A 13,643-nucleotide genomic window follows, 5' to 3' on the forward strand; every position below is an offset into this window, starting at 1 on the left:
TATATTGGCAAAGTAATATCTCTGCTTTTTAATATGCTGCCTGTTTGTCATAGCTTTTCTTCCAAGGAGCAAGTGTCTTTTAATTTCATGGCTGCAGTCACCATCTGCAGTGATTTTGAAGCCCAAGAAAATAAAATCTGTCACTGCTTCCACAGTTTTCCCATCTATTTGCCATGAAGTGATGGGACTGCATGCCATGATCTTAGTTTTTTGAATGTTGAGTTTCAAGCCAGCTTTTTCACCATTCTTTTTCACTTTCATCAAGAAGCTTTAGTTCCTTTTCGCTTTCTGTCATTAACGTGATATCATCTGCATATCTGAGATTGTTGATATTTCTCCCAGCAATCTTGATTCCAGCTTGTGATTCATCCAGCCTGGCATTTCTCATGATGTTGTCTGCATATAAATTAAATAAGCAGAGTGACGGTATACAGCCTGTCGTACTCCTTTCCCAATTTTTAACCAGTCCATTTTTCCATGTCCAATTCTAACAGTCACTTCATGACCTGCATACAGGTTTCTCAGCAGACAGGTGAGGTAGTCTGGTAGTCTTAAATCTCTTTAAGAATTTTCCACAGTTTGTCATGATCCACACAGTCAAAGGCTTTAGCGTAGTCAATGAAGCAGAAGTAGATATTTTTCTGGAATTCCCTTGGTTTCTCTGTGATCTAGTGAATGTTGGCAATTTGACCTCTGATTCCTCTGCTTTTTCTAAACCTAGCTGGTACATTTGAAGTTCTCAGTTCATGTACTGCTAAAGCCTAGCTTGAAGGATTTTGAGCATTACCTTGCTAGCATATGAAATGAGCACAATTGTACTACAGGAACAGTAGTTTGAACATTGTTTGGCATTGCCCTTCTTTGGGATTGGAATGTAAACTGACCTTTTCAAGTCATGTGGCCCTTGGGTGAGTTTTATTTTTTATTTTATTTTTTTTTATTTTATTTTCCATTTATTTTTATTAGTTGGAGGCTAATTACTTTACATCATTGCAGTGGTTTTTGTCATACGTTGAAATGAATTAGCCATGGATTTATATGTATTCCCCATCCCGGTCCCCCCTCCCACCTCCCTCTCTACCTGATCCCTCTGGGTCTTCCCAGTGCACCAGGCCCGAACATTTGTCTCATGCACTTGGGTGAGTTTTAAATATTTAAATTTAAAATATTTTCTAATGATTTTTCTTAATTTAAAAAATTTATTCATTTTTAATTGAAGGATAATTGCTTTATAGTATTGTGTTGGTTTCTGCCAAGCATCAACATGAATCAGCCATGGGTATACATATGTCCCTGTTCCCTCCCTCTTGAACCTCCCTCCCACCACTCTCCCCATCCCACCCCTCAAGGTAATTTTTTTTATTTTCATAAAAATAACACATACACTCCCCCAAATTAAAAAATCAAATAGAACTAAAAGGCACATGGTGAAAAATAGTAGCCTTCTATCCCACCCAACTCTAACTCCCTGCTTGATGCCTAGCGGTACCCAGTTAAACTCTTTCAGCTGTTTCTCCCAGTTTTAACCTTTCTAAATCATATATTATAGTGTTCATTTGTTGATTTGTCAATTTTAAATGTTACCCATTTATTTGTAATTATGGAATATGAAGATTGATTTCTTTTACTCTCTTCTACCTACATCTTCCTTCCCTTTTCTCCAGCTTCCCAGTACTGTACATCACAGATACTGATTAATCAGTAATCTGTGTTAACATTATTATAGCTCTGTAAATTGTTTTGTGTTGCCTTTATCTTCTTTTACAGTTTAAGTGTTGTGGGTTTATAGGTAGATAGCAGTTGCCTCAGACTTTTTTATTGACTCAGTTTTTGGTAAACTTATTGCTAATTCTTGCAGCCATCTAATAGCCCCTGAACATAATTTCCCACATCTTCACACCTGTTAGGTAATCCATCTGGCCCATCTGGCACCAAATATCCTTCACCATCATCCTGAGAATGCCTCTGCCCTCTCCTGGGTATGTCTTGCTCATTCTTGGACTATTCTCTTATTTGGGTGAGAGAGTATAAAGTATTTCATTCTTCTCTTATCTGGGTGGAGAGCTTCCTAAGAAAGGGAGCATGAGGGGCAAATTATTTGTGATCTTCCATGTTTTCAAGTATTTTTTGTTCTACCATTTCTCTTAATGGTTTGAGTTTAAATTTCTAAGCTAAAATAATTCTCATTCAGAATTCTGAATCGGTGACTCCATTATCCTCCAGCTTCCAGTGTTGCTACTAAGAGGTCTGGTGTTGTTCTCAACCCTGATCGTTTCAACTGACCTGTATTTCCTTTCTGAGTTCTTTTGGAGCCTTTTCTTTATCCCTGGTGTTTTGACATTTTATGAAAGTGAGTCTTGAAATAGAAATCTTATTTTCTCTCCCTGAATATTTCATAGCATTTGTAAAGCTTTCTTCTCTCTAAACATATGCATTCTTCCTTCCTCCCCCACACCTTTCATGTCTAAGGCTTTCATTAAATGTCTGGGGATCTTGGCTTTCTGATCATATTTAGGAACTATGTGCTGAATAGATGATTGGATGGTCAGCATGCATGGGTGGATCTTGTTTGTCAGTGGACTTCCCTGTAGAGGGTGGCTGGTCATGAGCTGGCTCTTCTTCTGGGGGTCTGTATCCATATCATGTATGTATCTATAGGTCTTTCCCTTGAGTGTGCTGTTTCTTCAGAAAAGAGTTCCTGAGTCTTCAGTCTAGAGTATGCCTGTTTATCAAGCTTCCTAGAAACAGGATGAGAAAAAAGGGGCTGGAAATTTACCTCTTAGTTTCAGAGTTTCCATTTATTTCCCCCATATTTTCAGTTTTGTACTCCATACTCACCTTCTACAGTGCCTGAGGAGCTGACCCAAGTTCCCCAGTGGGCACATCATGCTTCCTGCAGGAACAAGCGAGGTGTGACCCCAGTGCCCAGTGGGATTTGTGCCCTCATGCATTCTCCACCAGCCCCTCCTGTGTGCAGCTCTGCCCGCCCTGTCCCAGAAACCTGCCCACTTCTTATCCGGAAGCTCTCTGCAGGCATCAGGCCTTCAGCCTCCCTGTGCTGCCATGTGGCTCCCCACTGCTTCCTGCCTTTCAGAAATGTGCTGAGGTACTCCGTCTGCTGCAGTGTCTTCCCCCGGCAGCCACGTCCTCCCCTATTTGCATAGACTTGTCAATATGTAACTCTTTTTATTCCTTTATGGTTGTCTGTAGTAGGGCTTTGGGAGGGAGCAGAGAGAGATTCTTGAGAGGTTCTTCTGTTGTATTTGTTTGGAAGTTCTTTAGAGTCCCTTTTCACTTTGACAATTTCCAGCCATGTTCTGAAATAACTTCTGCTGTCAGTCAACACAGTCACCTTTTTAAAAATCGGAATATAGTTGCTTTACATTGCTGAGTCTGTTTCCGCTGTACAGCAGAGTGAATTACCCATACATATACATACATCCCTTTTTTGGATTTCCTTCCCATTTAGGTCATCACAGAACACCAAGTTCCTGTGCTATACGAAAAATACTGTATATAGTAGTATATATATGTCAATCCCAATCTCCCAATTCATCCCACCCCATTCCCCAGAATAGTCATTCTTTATTTTATTTTGAGCTAGGTGTTTCTTTGTGGGAAATGGAGCAAAGTCCACATACACACATTGTTTAATCATGTTAGTAAGACACTTTTGACCTTTTGAACAAGATCCAAATGTTCTTCTCTGCTTTTGTCTAGGAATGGGGTCAGAAAAGCATGAGAGGCAGTTTGAAACATGGCCTTGGCACCAATGCTTACCGGACCTGCTCTGTCTTGAATAAAAGCAGGGAGAATGCTGAAATACCATCTTCTTTGAATTAATGATGAGCCCCACCTCTCCTGCTTTCTTGTGTTTATACATTACTGCTATTGTGTTATATCTGCTGGCGGATCTCCTTTCATCTTCTGGCCACACAAAACCTTCTTCATTGAAAGCTGCACGTGTGGCTCTTGAGTTAAGAGGGCATTTTAGCAATAATTCCTCATTCCTCTTATTGAAGTGCTCAAAGTCTTAGGAAAGGATCACTGCTCTTTCAGTGTGCTGTGCCAGCTGACATCTTAAAGTCCAGACAAGGAGAGAGAGCAGGGGCAGGGGGGTGTTACAGGGAAGGATGACTCTGTGGACAGGGCAAGGGTTAGCAGAACATGTGTAGGTCAGGATGGAGAGGCTTTTGAAGGCCACACTAAGGACTTTGCACTGTCCTGCAGGCAGTGGGGAGCCACCCAAGGAATCTTGAGCAGGAGAGTGACATGAGACAAACTGAGCTTTAAGATAATTAAGCTTATGGGACTTCCTTAGTGGTCCAGCGGTTGAGAATCTACCTTCTAATTCAGGGGATGCCAGTTCAATCCCTGGTCAGGGAACTAAGATGATACACACCAAGGGGCAACTAAGCCTGCATGTCACGACCAGAGAGAAGCATGCACACCACAACTATAGAAGCTCATGTGTTACAGGGAAAGATCCCACATGCTGCAACGAAGATCCCAGTGCAGCTGAGACCAGGCCCAGCCAAATAAATAAACACTTAAAAAGGAAAAGAAATTTAAGCTTATAGCTGTGAGTGGGAGGGTTTGGAGCAGGGAGAGGTTGAAGTCTAGGTGGCCCTTTAGACAAAGGGTCTCTTAATCCTGCCGCATAGATGACTGGAAGAGCGTTTTAAAAATGCGTACCCTAGCCTCTACCCTGCCGGATTTTGTTTCGTGTAGTGTAGAGAGGGGACTTAGGATATGTGTTAGTACATTCATCGGGTGCAGCACTGAGCTGGAAGGCTACTGAAACAAGCCAATAAAGGGCCCTGGACCTCAAATATGGGGCTGTGACTCTGGGAGGTGAAGGAGGACACAAATTGGAGGGAGACTGCCCTCAGGGTGGGAAGTAGGGGGAGAGCAAAGGGGAGGGATGGAGTCCCACCTGACCTCTGACGGTTTAAGGCCTGAGGGGAGGGAGGCATGAGGAATACCATCAAGTTGGGCCTCTAGAGCCAAATAGAGGCCGGGCCTCTCCTGCAGGAGAACCTCGAAGAAGATCACAATTAGGAGAAGATGACAATGGGGGACATTCATGATGCCAGAGAGGCCTGGGATTTGGGGGAAGATGACTACGAGCATCTGGCTCCTACCATAGTCATGGAATATGTGAAGCTGGGAAAAGGAGACTATTGTTCAGATCCTTCTGTTCGCACATGTGCATGGACACATGCATGGCTACACGTGAACACAGAAGTAGACACACAGTCTTCCTCTGCAGGAGGCAGAAAGTTTGGTGGTTCAGAGATTGGGCTCTGGAATCCAGCAGCCCTGTCCCTGAGACTCTGGGAGCCTCAGCCTTCTTACCAATAGAAAGCCAATGCCACTAGCAGTTAACTCAACATGGTTGTTGTGATGACTTGATGAGATGCTGCATGCCAAGACTGGGCACAGAGCCTGGCATGCAGGGAGCACTCCATAATGGTAGCTCTGAGTAATACTAAAAAAATGTGATCTGACTTCTGAAGCCAGGGAGCCATAAAATATTTCATTCAGTGTATCTCACTTGTGAAGCCGGAGAGCCATAAAGTATTTCATTCAGTGTTAGGAGACGAGTCCACAGGAAGGCATGAAAGTTCTCATTTCTTGCTACCCACTCCAGGTGGCTTTCTCTGGGTGTGTGTTTGGTGAGTCCTTTGCCTTTTATTTCTAGGACTTCTGGAGAAATGACAGTCCCTTGCTACTGTGTTTAATTGGAGAGGATCTCAGAGATCCGAGATTATAATTATGACGCCCTAAATGCCGAGCTCTTCGAAAGTCTGCCATTGCCCTTGCTGTCACCCTGAACATCTCTGAAAATCCAAACCCTGCAGCCCCCAGAGCATGCCCTGGGTCTCTCAGCCACGCCTCACCTGGGAAATCTGAGTGATGGTGACGTGCAGGCAGCAGGAAGACACGCAGTAAACCCAGGAGCCTGTGATGAGCTCAGAAGAGGTGAGTTGATGATCTGCTATTTATAGCCCCACTAAGAGGCTCTGGCCGCCAGCTCCATGTGAGGCTGGGTGGAAATGATGCCTTCGCAGAGCTGAGAGCACAGAATGAAATTGGTGATTCATGGGCAGCAGTCACTTGAAATACAAATGCTCCCATGTCCCAGCCTCACCAGCCTTTCAGATGCCCACTTAGGAAGCATGTAGACAGAGTTGTTAGTCTACTGCCTCCACTCTGCATGCCTTTGGGCAGGATGCGCGGACAAGCAGGTTCTGCCTCAACAAGGGGCCTGAAAAGGGCAGCAGTGCTCCTCAGAGTAGTGCAAGAACCTGAGCCTGCCCCTCCCAGGGCCTCAGCCAGAGCCCAGGTCAGGACTGAGTAAGAGGCAAGCTCTGGGCTAGCTGGAGGCCTGCGGGTCAGAGAGAAAGGACAGTTCCTGCTCCTACCCTGTCTCCAGGGGCAACGCTGGCCACAGAGCAGCTTCCTGGTGACTCTTGTTCTGCTGAACATGCAAATATGGACTTGGAGGAAATCCTGATAGCTTTTGTCTCCTCCCAATTCTGTAGCCCAGTACCTGTCACCTGAAATAGCTGTTGTTTATTTTTCTTGGTAATATCTTGGCTTCCAGGTCAAAGTCTACTTGGAGGCCCCAACTCAACTCACAATCTGTGAGGAATGTGGTAGGGGGTCTCTTAACTTCCTGCAACCAAGACTGGATTGAAAGGGTCAAACCAAGATAATGGGAACACAAACCAATTGAGCTCTGGAGCCAGACTGTCTGGGCTCCAATTCTGTCTGCACACATACCGGCTTCGCAGCCACCATCACATGCCTCTCTTAGACTCAGTTTCCTCCCTGGTAAAGTAGAGATAATAACAGAACCTACCTCACTGGGTTATGGGGAAGATGCAAAGAAGGAACATATGCGAAGTGGTCAGCGCATCGCCAGGCACTCGGAAGGGCTCAGTAAGTGGGAGCTGCCGCTGCTGCTTGCTCATTCTTGCTGCATCATCTGGGCCCCTACAGTGACACCATCCTATGCTCACAGCCTTTGGCACCAGGATTTCTCGTGGAGGTGGTGTCCTGAGCCTCAAGAAACTCTCTGTCCATCACAAGCATCCCCCGCTTCAGGCTGCCCTGCTTGATGGAGCTCACCCCCAGGCAGCTTGGCTTTGCATGGCCTGCCCCTGCCCTTGCCAAGGAATCAATTGTCTATCTTTGGTTTGGGCCATGCCTGGGCATGACCACTCTACTGTTTCTCTCCTCTGGGCCTAGGGTGTCCCTTGGGGGATTAACTATCACACCCCAGTGAAGGACTTCACCCGAGGGCCCCAGGTATTAACTCGAGGTTGTAGCCAGCAGTTTGCCTCCCAAGAGAGGGCCTGGGCAGTAGGCAGGTTGGGCCCACCTCACCTACCAGTTGGACACACAGCACAATCTGCTGAGTCATGAAGGCCCATGAGGCCTTGGCTGTACATTCTCTCATCTCTAGCTGTCGGCCAAAACATAATTGTAGTTGTCACTTTGGCAGCAAGATGCTGTGATGTGTCCTAATACAATTGCCTCTGCTCCACAGCACTGAGCTCTGGGGAGGTGGGAGGAATCTGCAGCTGCTTCTGCGGAGAGAGCCATTCTACAGAGTGGTCTGTGTGATGTTCAACCAGGTGCAGCCTCAAGGGTGGTGTGAGCACCAGGGTAAGGCCCTGCATTAGAACAGGCATTGGCATGCCTGCATCTGCATCTGTATAGTGTAATTCTGATGACATCAGTTAATAAGAGAGAGGCTATCTTTGAAGTGAGGCATTTGGGGCAGCTACGAGGTTTGGAAAACAGCCTTTAGACTTATGCACAAGTTGGACTCCAGTGTGCCTGAGCTGAATGAGTGGTTAGACAGTGGGGTACGTGATGTCAGGAGATGGTGCCAGAAGTATACCTGGGTCCAGATTGCAAATCTAGGAACTTGAAGGCCAGGCCATGGAGCTTGGACTTGATCCTGCAGGCACTGGGGAGCCACTGAGGGCTGAAGGGAGAAAGTGATGTAGTCATATGACATTGGGTATCTGGGTTCAAACATCCCAAGTAGTTATGTTAGGAGTGAAGCTCACCCTCCCTGTGGCAGTGGAGGGTGTTCTGGAGTGCCTGGAGCAGCAGCCCCAGGATTCAGGGGTGACCATGACGCTGTTCTTAGTAGGTAGTGTGGGAAGGGTCAGCTCTGGTCAGGCCAGCTGCGAGTGTACAGCGAGTGAGAGCAGGACTGGGCTCCTGCCTGCCTTCTTCCTCAGTTTTCCTAGACCAGAGTTCAGTAGCAAAGCACCTGTGTGCAGATGTGCCAAATGCAAGGGATGGCACACACTCATGCCAAAGGTCAGGGGCTTAGAGATGGTCCCACTGCCTGTGGGTATTGCCTCCTTCACCACACACACACTAAGAGAACAGCAGAGACAAACATCCAAGCCTGGAGAAATTCCTGGAAGGAAGCTTCTATCTTCATGAACTTAAATGCCAATTTATAGGTTGGTTAATGAAGACAAAAGAATGTGAAGCCATTACTAGTGGATCAGCCTCCCTTGAGCATGGAAGTCAGAGTATATCTGGACCATCTTGTAAGTCAGGAGGAACACAGGATTCAACTGACAAAAATTGTATGTACCCTGCTCAGAAGCGCATTGTTGTGCAAGCAGTGGTTTGGCAGTGATTCTTTCCTTCCAGTGGCCAGCCAGGGAGGGCGGGATGCCTCTCAGTTGTCAGGGGAGGAAGGGGAGGGAGAAGAAGGAATGTTCCCATTCTGGCATGATCTTCCATCAGTGTTCCCTGCGTTGGGCTGCCAAGAGAGCGAGAGGGAGGGGACGTGACAAGTACTGAACAGTGAGGAAGGTCCCTCTCCTGGACATCCCTGACACAGTGTGTATGTGTAGGGAGGGTGCCTGGAGCCCTTTGACCTGTGGGTGTAGCCTGAACCTTATCCTCTTCCCTGTAGACAGGCAGTACATCATAACCACCACTGGCTGCCCAGGGCTGGCTTGGAGCAATATGCCAAGATGTAGTTTTTCTTATTTGATTTGCTTTTCCCTTTAAATTTTAAAGATTCAGATTTTTTTCTTGGTTGTGCCTAGATGTGGCATGCAGACTCTTATTTTTTTCATATTTGTGGCTTGTGGGATCTAGGTCCCCCACCAGGGATTGAACCTTGGGCCCCTGCATTGGAAGCACAGAGCCTTAGCCACTGGACCACCGGGTAAGTCCCAACAAGGATCCAATTTTTAAATTTTAAAATATAACATACAATCAGAAAAGTTCAAACAACCATATGTACAGCTTAACAAATAACTATAAAGTTAATGTTATTATTTCTTTCTAGGGAAAAGTTTAAAAAAAGAAAACAGATGACCCTTAAACCTTTGCCTGGCTAAGGCGGCATCCACTGAAATTCTTATAACACAATTTAAAAATTAAAATAGTACAAAAAATATAAAATGAAAAGTTAAATGCCCCTACCCTCCATTTTCCCCACAGGTGAACTCTAACAGCTTCTTGTGTATCCTAAATTTTTTTCTCTAATCATTAATATTTCTAAAGTGAGTATGTGATCATACAAACTTTGTCTGTATTTAATGGTAAATTTTAAAAGAGGATATAATCATGCCTGTCCCATGATACAAAATTAACATGTCAAAATTTAGTTTAACTCATTAATTAATGACAGAACCACTAAAACATTACAATCAATTCAAAGGAGAACTCACAGTATCACACATGATAGTCAGATAAGGAATGCTGAAATCATTTCAGAAATAGATGCAAAATTGGCCAATATGCACAAGGCAATAGTCAGTTGTCTTTCACTAGACACAATTTGTATCACTGTGAGCAGGAATTATTTGCATTACTATCAAGTTTTACAACTTCACTTCCATCTTTAGAGCTGAGAAATGTCTAGTCAAAGACAAACAAAAGCAGAAAGAACCTAGGTGGGTAAGTTATTCAGGATAGCCACTAAATTCAACATCTTTCACAGTTTTCGCTACACTTGTAATTGGCTCCCTCCCTACTTCCCTCCTTGGAATTCCCCTGCCAACCCCTGTTACCCTGTTTGTACCAGTTGACATGTTGTATGTGTTCCAGATTATGGGCCAGGGCAGAAAGCCTAGCATGAGAGGACCAACAAGCACCCAGGCTGGGCCAGCCAAGTGCTCCCACAGCCCTGACACTGCTTCTTTGGTGGTGGGCCCTGGAGTTGTGAGTCAGGCTGAATCAGAACCGGTGATCATATTGGGTCTTGTAAAAGATGGCTAAGGGTTTTGTGAAAAAGGGAAGAGATTAGAAATGCAGGGAGGTCCATTTCTCCATCAGCCTGGAAGGATGTTGTGGTTGAGCCGTCGAGAAGAAAAACTACCATGTCCACTGCTTTGGCAAGACCTTAGATGCGTGGCCTCCTGGCCAAATGTCTGTGATTTCATATTGTTGGAGCATTCATGGTCTCCCTGGGGTTTGCAACTTTCTATAAGTTTGCTGTGGCTGAACGAAGAAAGAAGGCATATGCAGATTTCTACAGAAATTATGATTCCATGAAAGATTTTGAGGAGATCAGGAAGGCTGGTATCTTTCAGAGTGCAAAGTGATTTGGAATATAAAGAATTTCTCTGGGTTGAGTTCCTTGGAAGTTTGTCACCTTCCTGTGTTCCTGAACTATGAAACTATGACTATCTGGGGTGAGAAATAGTCTCTCAATAAATAAACAATTAACAAATAGAAATGCAGGGAGAAAGGGCCTGTAGTCCAGCACTAAAGATGGAATGGTTGTCTAATGAGCTTCCAGTTCCTGAGATGACTGTGCATTTGGATTCTGTGAGAGTCCTCTTTATATTGGAGTCAGCTTGGGTGGGTGTCTGTTCCAGTAATTCCTTACCCAAGGGAATAGCTGACATGCAAGATATATGATGACCGAAGGAGCTGAGGTGGTGTCTGAGGCAGTTTCTCATAGAGTCCAGGGTCTGTGTTGGCACCACAGGGCATTATGTCAGCAGAGTGGGTCTATGACATGGTAGAAAAGAACAAATACCTGACCACAGTAGAAAAGAACAAATAGCCTTGGGCAATCACCTCATCTCCTATGAACAGGTTTTCTTATCTTAAAAGTGGGAGGCCATGCTTCTTTCTGGCCTTCTCCCAGGGTCCCATGAAGGTCCAGTGGGAACCATGAGTGTGAGCCTGTTGCCAAGGCCAGTTATGTGGTAGGAAGTGAGCCCACAGTGCTACCAGGACAGGAGGAGTCAGCCCCTCTGTGCAGAGTGCTTTGGGAGGAGTGCTGTGGGCAGATTTGTACTGTAGAACTGTCACTCTGGCTGCCGTGGAGAGTGGTTGGAGGGGAACCGACTAGAGGCATAAATACCTGTTTGGCAGTGGCTCCAGGCATCTGAACAGAAGTGATGACCTGAACTGAGGAAACAAGTGGAGGGAACTGATTCAAGAAATGTTTTGGCCAGGATTTAACCTGAGAAACGAGACAATGATGACTGTCATGTTTTCAGCAAGAACAACTACGTGGTTAGGGTGTAGCCATCTCAGAACAAAGAAACCACAGGAGGAGAAGCAGATTTGGGGGAGGGGGAGAAGCTGGACATTGGTGAGTTCAGTTTGAGATGTGGTGAGTATGAAGGACCTATCTGCATGTGGGCAGGAGCATCCAAAGGCAGATGGACACACACAGGTCTGAAACCTAAGGAGCGGGTCGGGCTGTGAAGCTGGAGGGAATGTGGACACGGACAAATTTATATGAGTGTGGCTGGGCAGGATAGGGTAGGGGAAGGAGCGGAGAGGCATCATGCCTTCAGCCCTAAAATTCACAGTTGTTGAGAATGCAGGTCGGGGAGTGGCTGAGGGCAAGGAGAGGATGTTTGGAACACCTGTTAGGGGAAACAGAGAATCTGACCCAGGCCTAGCACTCCAGGGGCCCTGGTGGCTCATAGAGGTCATAAATCTGCATTGATGTTGACCTGTCCTCCTTGGGGTTTTCTCCAGGACATGGAAACCAGGAAGGTAGGTCGGCATGTAGTGCCTGGGCTGCAGTCTTGCAAGGCAGTTGTGGAAGAAGGTTTACTTCCTTCTGAGTATGTAGCCAAGAGAGCTAACTGTTCACAAAAAAAAAACCCAAAAAACAAAAAAAACCACAGTATATCCCTTGTCCTTCCATAGAACAGAGCTGAAGCTAGAAAGGGGCTTCCCAGCAGGGGCTACATTTCCCAGCATACACTGCTCCTGTCACATCTGCTACATCTGAGATGAGTCAAGTGACACATTCTTGCCAGTAGGATGTTGATCAGGGACAACATCTGTGATCAGTTGTTGATCAGTGTATTTTCCAGCCCCAAATAGTTAAGAAGCAGATGTGCCTTCTCCACCCTTCTTTTCTCCTTTTAGTTTGAGGTTCCCTTGGAAATCACATGTTGGAGACAGCAGAGCCACAAGGTAGAAGGATCTTGGTCCCTGAATCATCACTTGGAGGACAGACACCACCAATTAGAAACACCTATGTGAACTGAACAAGAAATCAGTGATATTGTCTGAGCCAATATACATTTTGGAATTTGTTTGTTATAGCATCTAAGCATTACCTTAACTAGTACAGGGTTTAAGAAATTTATTGGTTGTTCAGATGATTCTCCAGACCAGGCTGGAGAATCAACTGAAGCCCCTTGAGACAGAAGGTCTTTGTTAAAGTGCCAGAGCAGGAGTGGAGAGCAGACTAGAAAAATCTAGAAAGCCGGAGATCAAGGCCTCTGGTAGAGAAGACTAAAATTTCAGAGAGAAGGTATCGCACAGTGTGGCAAGAGCCAACGGGAGAAGGTGAGGAGTCTTAAGCAGGTCTGGGAACCATAATGCTGGGGGTCAGGAATCATGTTGGGTGCTTAGTCCACTTGGGAATTGTGATCTCTGATAAAGCAGGACACTGATAAAGCAGGAGAGGGAGTGTCAGAGGGCTGACCATTGTCTTGCAACCAGGGCAATGAGAAGTGTTTTAGTTAAAAACTAGGCTAACAGGGCTGACATCACTCTGCCCTGTCAACTACCAAGGTTGAGTGGATCTGAGCAGGGTGTCTCATCACTGGTGAGAATTTGTTCAGTAGGTCATGGAGATGCACACCTGAAAGCTGGTCCATGAAAGGAACACCTGTAAATTCTGAGGCAGGCTGGCTCCATCCAGAAACAGCCAGACCCATAGCAAGAGTGCTTTCTTCAGTCAGTAGAGCAGCTTGGCACTCCCCAGATTGCTTATTTACACATATTTTTGAGCCTCATGGATATCCCATATAAAGACAGTGTCTCTCTGTGCCAGGTAAGGTCACCAAAGTGTTAAATAAGTGAGAGCACTCAGGAGGGGGTGGAGCCAGGGTCTCCTCATCCTTGGCCAGTGCTTCTCATTATAAAATTTCTTTTACAGACATTTTTAGACATTAACTATCCATCATCTTGGGAAGATTTCGGCCTCAACATGCCACTAGCAGCAGAAATGATGGGGGTGGCCTCCCAAGGCACTTTCAGTTAGCAGTTCTTAAAAGAGTCTCTGAATGAGTGATTCCAGAATAAAACTAGGAATAGGAATGACAGAAAACTCAAGATAATAGCTGTGAAAATAAGAGAAGTTTATATCTCTTCAAAAAACA

At 45.4% G+C, this 13,643-nt stretch overlaps 1 long non-coding RNA gene across 1 annotated transcript in view; it reads left to right on the plus strand.

Moving 5' to 3' along the window:
* Window positions 1–8,996: 8,996 nt before the first annotated feature.
* Window positions 8,997–13,643, plus strand: part of LOC139034390 (uncharacterized) — a 42,797-nt gene continuing 38,150 nt past the window's right edge. The window contains exon 1 of the long non-coding RNA XR_011486848.1: window positions 8,997–9,217. This is a non-coding gene — a long non-coding RNA (uncharacterized lncRNA). The remainder of the gene's footprint in view (window positions 9,218–13,643) is intronic.

This window comes from Odocoileus virginianus, chromosome 3 (assembly GCF_023699985.2).
Source record: "Odocoileus virginianus isolate 20LAN1187 ecotype Illinois chromosome 3, Ovbor_1.2, whole genome shotgun sequence".
In the NCBI taxonomy this organism is placed as follows: Eukaryota; Metazoa; Chordata; class Mammalia; order Artiodactyla; family Cervidae; genus Odocoileus; species Odocoileus virginianus.